The sequence below is a fragment of the Sciurus carolinensis genome, chromosome 5, assembly GCF_902686445.1.
Source record: "Sciurus carolinensis chromosome 5, mSciCar1.2, whole genome shotgun sequence".
Classification (NCBI taxonomy): domain Eukaryota; kingdom Metazoa; phylum Chordata; class Mammalia; order Rodentia; family Sciuridae; genus Sciurus; species Sciurus carolinensis.
In genome coordinates, this window is record NC_062217.1 from 168,312,411 (window position 1) to 168,317,446 (window position 5,036).

The 5,036-nt window shown below is 43.0% G+C and overlaps 1 pseudogene; it reads left to right on the plus strand.

The window, feature by feature from the left end:
- The first annotated feature begins 4,474 nt into the window (after nt 1-4,474).
- LOC124985281 (RING finger protein 11-like) lies at nt 4,475-5,036 on the plus strand (annotated as a pseudogene).

A 5,036-nucleotide genomic window follows, 5' to 3' on the forward strand; every position in this document is an offset into this window, starting at 1 on the left:
AGTTCAGAAAAAAAGGGGGAAGGAGTCTTGACTACTGTCAAGCATGGACGAGGAAAAGGGTTCCTGTCAGAGGGAGGTTTGACTGTGAACTAACTGCTCGGAAAGTTATTTAATAGAAAAAGACAAGAGACAGAATTATCTTTAGAGTATGGGGGTAACGGGTTAAGCCATTCAGAAGGGTCTGGCTCTAACAAAATGGAAGAACCCACGTTCTTTATTTAAAGTGGTACAGATCAAAGGGGGACTGGGCGGAGCTTCTTCCCTGAGAATCAGGATGGGATGGAGTTAAGCAAGTCGTTTTGCTCTAGTGCGTCATTGGCTTGTCCAGGGCCTGCAAATTCCAGGGTGAACCAACTGCACAGAAATCACATGCCCCAGGCAATCTGGAACAATCTCTTGTGATTGTTAGTTCCTGAGAATCAGATTTCCGTGTCTGATCCCTTGACCAAGCCAGGTTTTATCTGCAGGCTAAGGATGGCGCCCCACAGAGGGGGCATGTGGCTCAGTGGTAAAGCAGCCCTGGGTTCAATCCCCAGTACCAAGTAATAAAAAATTAAAAACAAATGTGATGGTTACCCACAGGAATTGGGTAGTGTTATGGTTTGGATGTGAGATTCCCCCAAAAGCTCACATGTGAGACAGTGCAAGAAGGTTCAGAGGAGTTGTACCCCATTTGTTTACAATAAAAATAAATTTAAAAAAAAAAAGTCCAATGAAAACAGGTCCCTTCCACCAAAAAATTCCCTGAAGACATCATCTGGGTTCCGGAATGTGAAGCCAAACTCAAAAGGACTGTCAAAAATGACTTCCACCTCCACCATTTAAGCCTTCTTTGCCATACTTGTCATAGATGTACCGTTTTTAGCATCTGATAACACCTCATATGCCTCAGCTACTTGTTTGAATTTTCTCTCTGCTGCTCCTTTATTCTCAGGATTTTTATCTGGATGCCACTTTAGTGCCAGTTTCCGATATGCCTTTTTTTTTTATTGTAAACAAATGGGATACATGTTGATTCTCTGTTTGTACATGGCGTAAAGGCATACCATTTGTGTAATCATAAATCTACACAGGGTAATGTTGTTTGATTCATTCTGTTATTTTTTCCCTTCCCCCCCACCCCTCCCACCCCTCTTTTCCCTCTATACAGTCCTTCCTTCCTCCATTCTTGCCTCCCTCCCTAACCCGAACTCTAACCCTAACACTAACCCCTCCCACCCCCCATTATGTGTCATCATCCACTTATTAGCGGTATCATTCATCCTTTGGTTTTTTGAGATTGGCTTATCTCACTTAGCATGATATTCTCCAATTTCATCCATTTGCCTGCAAATGCCATAATTTTATCATTCTTTATGGCTGAGTAATATTCCATTGTATATATATGCCACAGTTTCTTTATCCATTCATCAATTGAAGGACATCTAGGTTGGTTCCACAATCTGGCTATTGTGAACTGAGCAGCTATGAACATTGATGTGGCTGTATCTCTGTAATATGCTGATTTTAAGTCCTTTGGGTATAGGCCAAGGAGTGGGATAGCTGGGTCAAATGGTGGTTCCATTCCAAGTTTTCTAAGGAGTCTCCATGCTGCTTTCCAGGGTGGCTGCACTAATTTGCAGCCCCACCAGCAATGTATGAGTGTACCTTTCTCCCCACATCCTCGCCAACACCTGTTGTTGCTTGTATTCTTGATAATCGCCATTCTAATTGGGGTGAGGTGGAATCTTAGGGTGGTTTTGATTTGCATTTCTCTTATTACTAGAGATGTTGCTGATATGCCTTTTGATACCCTTGGGAGAGGCGTGTCTGCACGCCTAGAACTTCATAGTAACCCACCATGTTTTAACAGATTGTTGGAACAAGTCCAAGGACACCCCGGACAGGACAGGACAGGGCGGGCGGCCAGGTGCCAGCAGTCCTGCACCGCTGTGCTGGTGGTGGTGGTGGCAGACTCCTTGCACTTCAATTAGATTTTTTAAAAATATTTTTTAGTTGTAGATGGACACAGTGCCATTATTTATTTTGATGTGGTGCTGAGGGTCAAACCCAGTGCCTTACACGTGCAAGCGCTCCACCACTGAGCTACATCCTCAGCCCCTGAAATAGAAGTTTTTTTTTTTTTTTTGGTTCCAAGGACTGAACCCAGGAGCACTTAACCACCAAGTCACATCCCCAGCCCTTTTTATGTTTTTTGGGGGCGGGTACTGGGGATTGAACTCAGGGGAACTCAACCACTGAGCCACATCCCCAGCCCATTTTTGTATTTTACTTAAAACCAGGGTCTCACTGAGTTGGTTAGGGCCTCACTAATTTGCTGAGGCTGGCTTTGAACTTGTGATCCTCCTGCCTCAGCCTGCCAAGCTGCTGGGATTACAGGCATGTGCCACCATGACTGGCTAGAAGATTTTTTAGCAGACTCAATCCACCAAACTCACACTAAACTCAGAACCCTGGGAGCTAGGATAGGTGCTGGCCTAGGATAAGTATCTCTGCCCAAAAGGGGTGGCAGCGATGGCAGTCTACGCATGGTTCAGGAGAATTTTTCCCACATCACTAACTTCTCACCCTTGTCTGCACCAAGTACTGACCCCATTGCATGCAGAAACATACAGGTCACATGTGGCAGCCACACTGAAGATGTACTGCAGAAGGGACTTGTGGGCGTCCCAAGCTGGGATGAGAGGAGCTTGAAATTTGGCCAAGAGTAGTTCCCTTTCTGTAGTTTCGAGTGGTCAGTGAAAGAAAGGAGTGTGCAGAGCAGGACAAAGTTCACAGCCCCAAGAGCTCCAGGCCCACTTGTTGGATCCAAATCTACCCACCTCAGTCCTATGATGACATCCTCCAGTAGTAAGACAGTGTTGCCATATTTCTCACCCTGCTAATTTTGTGATGGACTGACAGATCTGGCTCCATGAGAATGTTACAGGCCAGACTCTAAGGGAAATGACTAAACAGACTCCATTTTACTCTGAGACTCCATGTTACATAGGAAATAAGCTTCTCCCATGGAAACACCCTGCCTCTGTGCCCATCATCAGTTACTTGGTGTGACATGTTTAATAATATACAATGGCAACTCCTATGTAGTAAAGAATTGCTCTCTTTCGATTCCTATTGCTCCTAAACAATGTACCATGTAAACAGTGATTGTGTGGATGTTAGCAACCATTCTTTAGTTTGTACCTAGGTAAGGGTTATTTTGACCCACTTCCCCCTCTGTGGATGATCTCATGATGTTAATGTGTAATTTTGAATCATAGCAACAGACACTTATGATTAATGTGATTTTGGGTATAAGAACCCCTACAACCCTGTGGTCGGGACAGTTCTCCCAATAGCCATTTTTTGGGGCATTGTGTGAGATAGTCAGCCGGCGGGCTTAATAAAGACTCTCAAATTTGGACTTCTCAGTGGTGATCAGTCTGTTCTTAAGTTGCGCCCCATAACAATTTAACAACGCATTAGCAAAGTGAATACAATAATATACAAAAAGAATCATACACACAATGAAGTGGAATTTCTTCCAGCCATGAAAAGCTTGTTCAACATTAAAAAAAAAAAAATCAATGAAATTCATCACATCGATAGGCTAAAGAAGAAAAAAAATCACATAATCACATTAATAAATGTAGAAAGAACATTTTACAAAATCCCACAGCCATTAATGTCATTTTAAAAACCACTTGCAACAAACTAGGAACACAGGGGCACTTCTTCAACGTGGTAAATACAAAAAAACCCTACAGCTTACGTCATACTTAAAGGTGGCAGTTCTTCCCGACTTGACGCATAGTCATTGCAATCCCAATCTATCCCAGCAAGTTGTTTTTTGAACAGTAACAAACTGATTCTAGAGTTTATGTAGAGGCAAAAGCCCTAAAATAGACAATATGATATTGAAAGAGAAGAATGAATGTGGACAATTGAGATTATCTCACCTCGAGGCTCATCAAGAGCGTGGCATGGGGAAACTAATAGACAAGTAGACCAGCAAACAGACTCGAGAGAAACAGACCCACAGAAATGTAACTGAACTGCTCTTTGGCAAAGGAGTTAAGGAAATTCAACAGAGAAACTGGTAATAGAACAACATTGGAATGTTTTAAAACATGAAATGTAGTCCTTACATCCTCCATAAAAATTAACTCAAATGGATCAAAATGTAAAACATAAAACACATAAAATTCCTAGAAGATAATATGGAAGAAAATTAAGAAGACTAGGTTTCATGATGATTCTTGAGATTTAGCATCAAAGGAATAATTCGTGAAGACCCAATTAGTAAACTGGACTTCATTAAAATTATAACTCCTGCTCTGCCAAAGACAGTCAAGAGAATGAAAAGACAAACCGCAGCCGGGGAGAAAATATTTACAAAGACATCTGATAAAGGACTGTTATCTAAAATACACAAAGAACTCTTAAAACTCAACAATAAGAAAACAAACACCCCCAGAGAAGATTGTCAGAACAGTGCAAAGATCACACGCCCCAGCCCCGGATGATGGGGAACTGCCTCAAATCCCCCACCTCGGATGACATCTCCCGGCTTCACGAGTCTCAGTCCGACCGGGCTAGCTTTGGCGAGGGGATGGAGCTAGATCAGGAGCCACCGCCGTATCAGGAACAAGTTCCAGTTCCAGTTTATCATCCAACACCCAGCCAGACTCGGCTAGCAACTCAGCTGACTAAGAGGAACAAATTAGGATAGCTCAGAGAATAGGCCTAATACAGCATCTGCCTAAAGGAGTTTATGACCCTGGAAGAGATGGATCAGAAAAAAAGATCCGAGAGTGTGTGATCTGTATGATGGACTTTGTTTATGGGAATCCAATTCGATTTCTTCCGTGCATGCACATCTGTCACCTGAACTGTATAGATGACTGGTTGATGAGATCCGTCACGTGCCCCTCCTGCGTGGAGCCAGTTGATGCAGCACTGCTTTCACCCTATGAGACTAATTGAGCCAGGGTCAATTAGTCAAGTGAACCATCATTTTTGGTGGTTTTGATCTTTCATCACTGAGCCCAAAG